Source organism: Musca autumnalis, unplaced genomic scaffold (genome assembly GCF_047663935.1).
Source record: "Musca autumnalis isolate F117 unplaced genomic scaffold, ASM4766393v1 scaffold_5, whole genome shotgun sequence".
Taxonomy (NCBI): domain Eukaryota; kingdom Metazoa; phylum Arthropoda; class Insecta; order Diptera; family Muscidae; genus Musca; species Musca autumnalis.
Genome location: NW_027412088.1, coordinates 211,043,637 through 211,055,845, shown reverse-complemented (window position 1 = coordinate 211,055,845; position 12,209 = coordinate 211,043,637).

Genomic DNA, 12,209 nt, shown 5'->3' with positions numbered 1-12,209 from the left:
GTTACTAAATTTTAACTAAACAGACACCAAAGCAAGTTAAATAAAACACTGTAAAAAATTTTTTTCTCATGAGGAAGAAAAAACATTATTACGCTTTCCGTATTAAAGATTTTATTATGGTGGCAAGAGCAGTATTCTTCGTTTATTTTTTTCCGCTTCAATACCTGTATTTTGTTTGATCAAATTCCATCGCGTTTGGGAGATAATTGGATATCTTTGGACTTACGACCTCGAATATTTTTAAAACTTGGACTGTTGGAACTTAATATTTATACTTTACACAACAATGTAGAATATACCCATTCTACATAGTTAAGTTTGTTTTGTCCAAGATTCATGTAACATCGCGGAATCCCCTTGCCATTTTTCATATCTCGACAAGATAAGGAACAAGGATGATTATCAATCCTAAGCAGCATAATTGGGGGGAAACGATTAAAGATAAAATCTATTGATAAATTTAAGTTCTCAATAAAAAACTCGGTTTGACAATAGAATTGTATAGAATAAGTTCCATAAAAAGTTGCCATTAACAAACAAATCGACGTTCCAGCAACGCGGACCCGGGTCTATTGGTATATATATAAATATATAATATTATTTAATATATATTAACGGGGAGTGAAATGTTAGTGCCACGGTTAATGTTCATGCTTAGGTGTTGAGCAATAAATTTAACGGGATAATTAACAGATAATTTAAGTATTTGCATTTCATTATCCAACCTGAAGCAAAGATTTAAAATTGAAATACCTTCTTACTCTTTGGTAAAGACTCATAAATCACCGACACTTCATGAACGGGGCGGCGCAATAGAATTTCAACAAGTTTCTTGTTAATGGGCCTATGATGATGATAAAGTATCTCTTGAAAGGATGCCCACACAAGTCCGTCATTGTGTTCAGCTCTCTTTTTACTCTTTGAGTAATCACCATTAGCCTCAAATTTGGCTACTTGGTGGCCCACACATGTAGTGGCTTTAAATGGTCACAGCGACGGACATGACCATATCAGTGTCCAACGTCTTTTGCTACTGTGTGTGACAATAAGAACAATTAATTGACAAGGTTCGAAGCAAGACACCAAACCGAAGAGGTAAGTATCGCAGGAAAGAATGGGAAAAAGGATGATGTATCCATGCACGCACATACACACACTCACACAATGCACTCCTTAGTGACAACGCTTAAAGAGACAATCAAGTCGTAGACGACAATCAATTATAGATATTGTATCCGCTCGCTGATAGGCCTGGGGAGGGTTGTTGTGTGTTAACACTCTTGTTGTTGAGAATCACACAGCAGCAACTGCCAGCAGGATCCGAATCTATATCTCTCATTTTCTCCTGCCTGGATGTGTGAATGTGTACGAACTGTAGGTGGCAATAGCGACACCCGCTGGGCACACATAATTGAATTGCACCGCTTTCTTGTTTTTGTAGTTCACATTCGATGTTTGTGCGTGTTTGACTGTGCACTTGCACGAAGGTGAGCCTACGAACACTTTGTTCAATCTTGTGAGTTCCTCCCTCCCTCTCTGATTGCCTTGGACATGTTCTATTTGTCAATGGAGTGACACTTTTGCAATGACATTTCAAATCTTCACAGACAACCTATAACGTATTGTAAGTGTGTCGGCTTTGGGTCTTTGATGCGGTATGTTGGTGGTCCATGATCACTTCTCTCGGCCCTGTTCGAATCCCACAATACGAGTACATTAGGGAAAATTATTTTCAAATTATTGAGTGGTGTTATAGTATGATATTGTTCAAGACATCTATTGTCTTATTGGTTCATTATTATTATTCGAAGGCACAGGGATCTCCTATGTCAGAAGGCAATTTTAGTTTGTGTATGTGATTGTTTAAAACGGAGGACAAAACGTGTCTATCACAATGGACAATTGTTTGTAATTGTCTTTAATGATGGCATTGACGACTTATTAATACAAATCATGGCCAATTTATGGCGGACTGGGTGAGTGGGAGACCACACATGTGGGGATTAGATGTACAATGATTTTAGACCTGCTGGAGCATTGACTTAAATAGCGTACAATTAAGATCGTTCATGTGATTTTTATTGAGAGAACTTTTATTTTGGCTTACATTTAAACGTTTACGCGCAAAAGTTTTTATACAGACAACAGGAATAACTCAATCAATGTTTGTGGTGTTTTTTGCATTTTCTTTTTGTAGTGTCTGTTATCTGTCGTTCCAGGCTTATAAAGTTTGATTTGGCCTATGTATTTCCACGTATTTGGCTTCAAAAGAAAAATTGATTTTTTGTAATTTTCTATTTTGGACGAAAAATATGTTAGCAATGCACATAATGTGTTAGTAATGGGTTTTGTATTGAGTATTTTTGCTGGTCAGATGATCCTGAACAACAATACATAACATTCGAACTGTGTGTATGTTAGGTCTTCCCTTGATACGCGATTCCTTTATCGATAGTTTCAAATGGAAATATAGAAATTATCACATGTTGCGGACATCGATAGTTTGTCGGCTCCAACGAATGTTTAACAAATTTCATACCGTATGGAATAAGACAACATTATTCTTCTATAGCTTTTGTAAATGCGTGTAATATTAAAAAAAAAATCTTCCGCGTCCCCTTACCGTTTTTGTGTAAAGTTTTTGAAATTTTTTTAAAATAGGGGTTTTAACAACCTTTAGTACTGAATATTAGGTGGATTGGAGATATTTTAGTATATATATTTGTAATACTTCTCTAAAGGTGGTGTATTAGGATACGCCGTTCGGACTCGGTGATAAACAGTAGGTCACATAAATCGGGGTGCACTCATTGATATGAGAGAAGGCTCTCTTGTCCCTACTGGGATGTTTGTGGAACAATTATATCTTATACATTTCTAATAAATATTCCTACATTGGAAAATTTACATTGTTTAGCCCCTTCTGCTACATATTTAAATTTTCTTTGAATATCAGGTTTCTTTTTGGAATACACCTAATATAAATAAATGGCGTACAGAAATAAGGCCCCATGAAATAACACCCCAAATATAAATGAACCCCAATTTTTGCGGCTTTTTTCAATTTGAAAAATGGCCCCAATACAAAAAAGGCCCCAAGCTAGGATATTTGGCCCCAAAAAATATTACATTTATGCCCCATAATGTCATTGGGGCCCAAATGCATTTTTAGAATTGGGGTGCATTTGGCAAATGCAATATCACCCAAAACACCGAAAATACACTTAGGCCCCAAACTATCCATTTACGCCCCAAAATATTTATTCATTTACATTTGGGGTGTAAATGAAGCCCTAAATTTGGGTAGTATTTTCAAAAAAGATTTTTAAAGATATTCAATCAATAGTTTGTAATATGTAACTAATTGATGGCTATAATTTTTTTTATAATTTTCACATATTGAAACTACTACACTCCATTTTTGCTAATTCAGTTTGAACTGATTTTTTCAAAAATATTTTCTCAATTTAAGGAAGCGCTGCGGGCAAAAATATTTTAAAAAATCGTGCGATTTTTTACAAAAATATTTTTACAGTTTTAGAATATACAAAGTTTTTCTAAACAATTGCAAATACTGTTTTTTCAAAATAGTCTGGCTTAATCCCATTGTTGTTGTTTTAATATTTGAAACCAACTAGTTTGTTAGTGGAAAATATTTGGCATTGTTCGCCAAGGGGTAAGGCAGGGAATACTATAGTTTCGATCCACGCCACTGGATCTCATCCCTTGTTTCTTGTTTGTGGATATTCTCCACCGAAGTTATTTTTCAATAACTTCTCCAACAAGAAACTTTTTATACCCAAACATCAATCATACTAGTGGAAGAGGTTTGAATTGTTTTCGCAGAGACTTTCGTCGGAGTTGTATGAGGTTGCCAAGGAAAAACTTCTCATTGAACTTTTTTCTTTGCTTACCTTTATGCTTCGAGTTGACGATTGATGTTTGGGTATAAAAAGTTTCTTGTTGAAGAAGTTATTGAAAAATAACTTCGGTGGAGAATATCCACAAACAAGAAACAAGGGAACTGATGAGATCCAGTGGCGTGGATCGAAACTATAGTATTCCCTGCCTTACCCCTTGGCGAACAATGCCAAATCTTTTCCACTAATAAACTAGTTGTTTTAAAATATTAAAACAACAACAATGGGATTAAGCCAGACTATTTTGAAAAAACAAAATTGCAAACGCTATCCCAATAAAAAACGCCACAATGTTTCTAATTGCAAATACTTTTATAAAAACAAAAATTCCGTTTATATTCTAACCTCTTCTCTAAAATTTATAACATTTCTTTGATCAATAAAAAATAATGGAATTTTTTCATTGATCAAAAAACTGTTATAAATTTTATAGAAAGGGTTAGAATATAAGGCAACAAAAAATACTTTGAAATTAAGAACAACATCGTTGGGATTTATGTTCGCATCTTTTTTGTAGTTATGTCCGCCTTGCTTCACGGACAAAACCCCCAATGAATTTTGGGAGTTATGTCCGTGGGTGTTACGTCCGGGCACCGTTTTTTTATTATTTGTTCTTAATAAAATTTATAAAATTACACCCTAATTTTCTTCGTTTTCTTAATAATAACTTACGAAAATTCACCCCAATTTGTTGTTTCTGTTAAACACTGGATTGCACTTGGGCCCTAAACATGTGCCAAAAGTCCCCAATGAAACATGCAATTAGACCCCAATATTATTTAGACCCCAATTTGATTTTCAAAATTTCGATTTACTCGTTGTGAAAACAAATTGGCCCCAACAGCTGAATGAAAAAAGGTTCAAAAAAACTAAAATAGGGCCCAAAAGCTTTGTTGTTGCTTTCCATATACCTGTTAGGGGCCTATTTTCAATTTGGGGTGTTATTTCATGGGCCCTTATTTCTGTACGCCAAATAAATATGTATATAAGCCCGACATAAGGCACCGAGTACATTTTGAAAAAAGGTGGCGATTCCAATCCAATTGGACAATTAATACGCTAGGACTTCACGTAATTTGCATGATAGAGATATTTTATAAAATGATAGGAAGATGTGGTTATCTACACAAAACCCGTTATATATTAGGCAGTAGGCCCGTTATCTAGCAGACACATTATTGCAATTTGCATCGGGGGAGAGGTCGGTATTTCTTTAGGTAGACACGTGATTGCAATTTGCATCAGGGGGAAGATCAGTAGTTCTATTTCCATATGTAGTCTACTTTCCCCGTGTTTTTATACCCTACACCACTATGTGGGGAGGGTATTATAAGTTGGTTTTGGCCAAAAAGTTTGTAACGCATCGAAATAATGGTCGTAGACCCATACTTATATATACCAAAATGAATGTCTCGACGAGCTGAGTCGATCTGGCTATGTGTGTCCGTCCGTCAGTCCGTCCGTCCGTCCGTCTGTCCGTCTGTCCATCTAAACCTTGTAATCACGCTACAGGTCGCAATTTTGATCGGATCGTCACGAAATTTTGGATGTTGATGGGGATCCCGGAGGGGAAGAAGCCTATTGATTTTGGTGATGGTCGGATAATATTTAGGGGTCGGAATCGGCAAAAAACGTATGTGGATAAAAAGACAACGTTTTTTTTCCAAAGCGAATATCTCAGCTTCTATACGGGGTATACCAAAAGCAAAACCTGACAATAAAAGTAGAAAATATCACCTTTCTAATGATGTACAGTAGGTTCTCGTAGGTGATCAAACAACGAAGATATCACAATGGTCGCAAATAAAACACAACTTTTCATTTTTGCGATTTTAATTATAATGACGAATATCACAGCTTTGGTTGGGGACTTTCCAAAAGCAATGCCTGGCTATGAAAGTAGAATATCCCATCTTTACAATGATGTAAACTAGGTCGGCGTAGGTGACCAAATAATGGAGATATCGCAATAGTCAGTAATACATCCCATTTTTCCACTTTTTTGGAAATCACGCTACAGGTCTCAATTTTGATCGGATCGTCACGAAATTTTGAGGGTTAATGGGGGTCACACAGATGAAGAAGCCTATTGATTTTGGTGATGGTCGAATAATATTTAAGGGTCGTAATGGACAGAAAGCGTATTTGGAGAAAAAGACAACGTGTTTTTCCTAAGCGAATATCTCAACTTCAGTATGGGGTATACCAAAAGCAGAACCTGGCCATGAAAGTAGAAAATATAGCCTTTCTAATGATGTAAAGTAGGTTCTCGTAGATGATCAAACAACGAATATATCGCAATAGCCGCTAATAGAAACCAACTTTTTATTTTTGCGATTTTAATAATAATGACGAATATCACAGCTTCGGTTGGGGATCTTCCAAAAACAAAGTCTGACTATGAAAGTAGAAAATCCCATCTTTACAGTGATGCAAAGTAGGTTGGCGTAGGTGGCCACATAACGGAGATATCACAATAGTCGGCAATACATCCCATTTTTTCATTTTTTTGTAATCACGCTACAGGTCGCAATTTTAATCGGATCGTCACTAAATTTTGGGGGCTAATGGGGATCCTACAGAGAAAGAAGCCTATTGATTTTAGTGATGGTCGGATAATATTCAGAGGTCGGAATGGGCAAAAAACTTAATTGGAGAAAAAGTCAACGTTTTATTTCAAAGCGAATATCTCCGCTTCTAAAAGGGGTATGTCAAAAGCAAAACCTGCTAATGAAAGTAGAAAATATCACCTTTGCAACGATGTTAGTAGGTTGTCGTAGGTGGTCAAACAACGAAGATATCGCAAAGCCGCTAATAGAACACAACTTTTCATTTTTGCGATTTTAATAATAATGACGAATATCACAGCTTTGGTTCGGGACCTTCCAAAGTCAGACAATGAAAGTAAAAATACCATCATTACAATGATGTAAAGCAGGTTGGCGTAGGTATCCAAATAACGGAGATATCGCAATAATACATACCATTTTTGTACTTTTTTGGAAATCACACTACAGGTCGCAATTTTAATAGCATCGTCACGAATTTTTGGGTGTTATTGGGGGTCCCACAGAGAAAAAAAAACCTTTTGATTTTTGATAATGGTAGGATATTATTCAGGGGTCGGATAATATTCAGGGGTCGGAATGTGACAAAAAGAATATTTGGAAAAAAGACCAACGTTTTATTTCAAAGTTAATATCTCCCTTCTGTAGAAGGTATATCGAAAGCAAAACCTGGCAAGGAAAGTGGAAAATGTCACCTTTACAAAGATGTCAAGTAGGTTGTCATAGGTGGTCAAACAACAGAGATATCGCAATAGTCGGTAATGCATCCCTTTTTCCATTTTTGTGCAATCACACTACGAAATTTTGATCGGATCCTCACGAAATTTTGGGGGTTGATGGGGGTCTAACGGAGAAAGAAGCCTATTGATGGTTGGCATACATCCCACTTTTCCATTTTTTATTTGGGTTGTACTGTCGATGCACTTAAATGCGTTTCAAAAAATTGACCTGTGTTAATGAAGACATTCAGAGCAAAGGCGCTAAGCTATCCCAATTTTAATATTTTGAATTTTATTAGTCAAAATCTCATGAACAGGGGTATTGGTGTAGGGTATCACATAGTCGGCCCCGACCCGACTATAGCCTTGGTTCACTTGTTTTTTTCTATTTTTTTCCTCAACGAGGGGTGATACTCCTCTCTATACTTTAGTATTTATTATAAACAAAAATATTATTGCATCTATCAGGAATAAAGATATAAGCTGTATATTAAAAATTTTCACACAAAAGTTGTGGTCCATTTAACCCTCTAAATATTTCCTGATCACCATCTCAAATTGCGAGCTTCTTCATTGTCATATACTCTTACCTTTTTTAAAATTTCGAGTCGATCGGACTATTATTGCGACCTACCGAGCAGCTACAAAATAAAAATTATGTTTTTGGTCCATTTCACCCGCTAAATATTTCACGATCATCACCAATAACGATAGGTGTCTACTCTGGTCCTCCATGCAAAATTTTGTGACGATCGGAATGGACAGACGGACGGACACACATCTCAAAATCGCTTTATCTCGTCGAGATATGAAGATTGGTAAACCACATTGGGGGTCTAGGACAAATATTTCGCTGTGTTACATCCATTTTTACAAAAACAAACTTATAATACCCTTTCCACATAGTGGTGTAGAGTATAATTATGCTTCAAATGTATCATTTTTTTAAATATCCACTACATCCATCCACTTTCTACAGATGCTAAACTTTGAAGCCAAATTTTAGGAGTTTTTTGTATTTTTGATCTAACTGCGACGAACATTATTATTTCAAAAAACCTGTAATAGGATTAAAGTACTCGCGATTACGCATAATTTGATATGTACATTTGTATATTGACTACGTAGCCGACACAGCATTACAATGTTCACTGCCCAACAAACAAATTTTGTGCGAAATTTTTTCTAAAAAAATCATTTTTTTCGGGTATAATTTTCACAATAACCTTTTGATTGCGGTGGGACGCCAAGGTATTTTAGTTTTTTGACGGTCTGGATGAAGTAAATCATAAATCGTGAAAATCCATCCACTAGAACGGCGGAAACGGGTGCCACCGTAGTGCAAGGCGGTTGTGCATACCTTGCACGCTGAAGGTCGAAATCGAATTTTATTAAAACATGTAGCAAACAACCAAATTTTTAAATTCTTTCTTATTTTCCGTGAAATATGCAACTTTTCACTGAAGCTATGGATTCTCAGTACCCATATAGCATGTAGTAAAGCAAATATTGGCATTTTTGATCAATATGAGTAACGTTTTTTAAGATTTGAATTGTCTTGTAATAGGGTCTGATACAATCCTTGGCTATCAATTGAATCATTAACATATTACACCAACGAACTTACTAACCTTTACTTTAGAACAATTTGTTATTCATAAGTTTAGCAAACAGGTTGCAGGGATAAGTCTTAACCGTTGAGCAAATTCGAAGGAAAACGAAATAAAAAAAATCCAGTCAAAATTACAATGTAAGCAACAACAACTATAAGAAAATAACAAACAAAATAAAACTGAAATTAATAAAATCACAAATGTAGAGTTGGGTCGGCGCAACATCAAAGGCTTGCAGAGAAAATATGGTGCAAATGCTGCCAAATGGGCAATTACAGAAATGTACTCGAAATGTAGCTACAAAATTCAAACAAACAGCCAGCCGAGCAAAGCAACAAATATGCTTTATTTGTATTTACATGCATGCCAACAGCCAACCAGCTCAGGAATGAACACCATCATCCAAACAAGAAGAAGAGGCAAACAATTGCGTCCGACCGCTATTTGAATTTGTCAAGCTTACGACGTGCTCAAGTGCACACAAGCACATATATATGGAGTAGAAAATAACATCGCCAAACACACAGAAATCTCCACAAATGATGACCATCATAATCAGCAACGACTTCAACCAATATTCAGTTTCAAATGACTTCAACAACTTTGGCTGGCTGCTGCTGGCCATAACATAAAGACCAAATGAGTCATCATCATCAGTACCGACAGTTTGAAGGTAACCAAAATGAAATATTGAGAAGACGGTTTGAGAGCTGAGTTACATGCGGCAAAAGAATTGAACCATTCTAAAATCTATTTGCTGTCCAATACATATCACCACATAGTTGCACTGAGTAGACCACCTTCGTATTGTAATGACTGCTAGTTACGTCTATAGTGGCCGCCACTTTGGCTGTGATTATGTTGGAATAGTCATCATCGTCATGTGCTTGCTTGCTCGTTCATATTTTTTTATACAAATGTTGCATGTTCCCAATTCCTATGACGCTGGGCACAAAAGAAATCTTTAAACAACCGTAAAATGATCAAAGCCAATTCGCGCGCTATCTTCCAATAATACAGAGCGAATTGCACACAAACACTCCATGCTTCACAGCAACAAACTTCGACATTCGACAACAACCAGGTGATGCCTACGTCGATATGAAACGCCTCAAAGTCTGGCAAAATCGAACCCTTCAAAACCCCCCTGCTCGTCATTATCCAAAAGCCTCTGGCATTCACTATCAATTGGCAAAAGCGTCTCACTCTCCACCAAGTCAGCAATCAATGAGAGCAGCAACGTGTTCAATGATCACGGACATATCGTTCCGCTTCCGACCCCCTCATACTCTCGATGTAGCTGTTGCTGACGTTTTTTTTTTTCTTATTTTCACCTATCAATTGGTTTGTTATTGATCGATTGATCACCACTACGGCTTGTTGATGCAGCGAAGTAATAACACAATACGAAGACAATCACTTTACTTCATTTGCTTGGTCGGTATTAATATAGGAGCCTTGACTGCCTCCAAGTAAAAAATAGTAAAGCAGAATAGTTTAGTTTGTCGTTTAATTGACGACAAGCAAGAAATGTCACTGAAGCGGGCTCTCGTTCTTTGCGAGAAATGATTTTTAATTATATTAACTTAATTATTTTCTAATATAAAATAAAAATATTATTAAAATAATATATGTATGTATATGAGTCCTGTTTTGTGGGCCAAATTTGCTCAAACTTAGTAATTCTTCATCTCAGGCGGCTACATTATAGAGAAATTCGACTGTACCCACAGAGAAAAAATATGCTTGATCCAATAACATTTAAACAGATTCGGTATGTAATAGTTGTAGTATTAGGGACAACAATAGTTTTTGTCATAGTGGGCAATAAACATACAATAAATAAAACACACAAACATAAAACAAGGCAATAAACTAAATATGAATGTACATTTTCACTTCTACAATTTAAAGCTTTGGGTCTGTCATGACATTTGTCCCTTTAAGAGTAAGTAGGATCCTTTATAACAAAAAATAAAATTATCTGTTCGACAAAATTTACTCCCATAAAAGAGAGTTTCCTAAAAGCAATATCTAAATCTGAACTCATTTCAACATAATTTGACAAACTTTCGAGAGGTTTGTCGAGCTTGAAGTCATTATAGTTGTTTATTTTATTTCTTCATTTACTAAACACCAAAAATGACCTCAAGCTCGACAAACCTCTTATTATTTCAAAATTGAATTAAAGAGGTCGAATAAAACAAAAAGGTCAAATTTCGTCACATATTTCAAATTGCATCAAAATTGGACATAGGTATCGTGATTGGTGCACCAAATACCTAAAATTGGTCTTACCAAAATAAATAGCGTTCGTCCTTTGGCCAATAAATGCGGTCTGTACTTTGATTACATATACGTAGACAGACGGACGGACATCATAAATCAACTCAAAATGTGATGCTATCTAGATCGCCAAAAGCAACCATGGGTCTATCTCGTTTTCTTTTTCATGTTACATACAAGCAGAAAATATATGTTGGAAATACATATGTTTAGATCCAAACAAATATTTGTTTGGGACTGGTTGCAACCATATATATGTTTGGATCCAAAAATAATATGTTTGGGTCCAAACAAATATATATTTTAGCAACATTTTGTATCATATCTCAATTTTATTTGTTTGGCTACCAACATATTTTTTATGGGTGGAGAGAGGAATTTTGTCAAAGAGTGTAACAACAGGGCTTTCACTTGTATTATAATAAAGAACTGTTTGTATGGCGCAATAGAAGACGCAGAAGCTACGACGAGAGGGTGAAAAACTTGTTTTTGTTTTGGCGGTGTGTATGCGGCCAAACGCTAGTGTTTCGTTCTGTGTTGTTATTGTTGTGATTTATTCTTCAGCAGGCATTTTTTCTCTAGCTCACAGCCAAAGCGGAGAAAAAAAGAAAATATGTAATGGGATATTATTTGTTGTTCTGTTTGGTCGTTTTTGCGAGAAAGGCAGTTGATTTATTTTGGCACTTTCTTCTGGACTATATTTCAGTGTGGGTCGCTCTAGTCGGTAAAGTGAATAAATAAATCAGTGTTTTTTGTTTTCTTAAAGTAATAGTGTTTTTTTTTTAATTAAAACCCAATACATTTTATAATTGAATCCATTTAATATTGGTGATAACATCAATACATTTTTCATATACATACATATATGTATTTGAAATATGGATGTACATATTTATTACATTATGTAATCATTTGATTCCATATACCGATTTCCCGCTGATGATATTAACTTTGACAGGAGAATGTGTTTTATTTCACAACGAGAAGTGTACAACGATGCCTCTACATTTTTGTTTTTATCTTTTTAAAGTTTGACACTACATTATTATGTAATTTTTATAAATTATTCTATTCCGTTTTTGATTCATTGAAGTCTGTTATGTA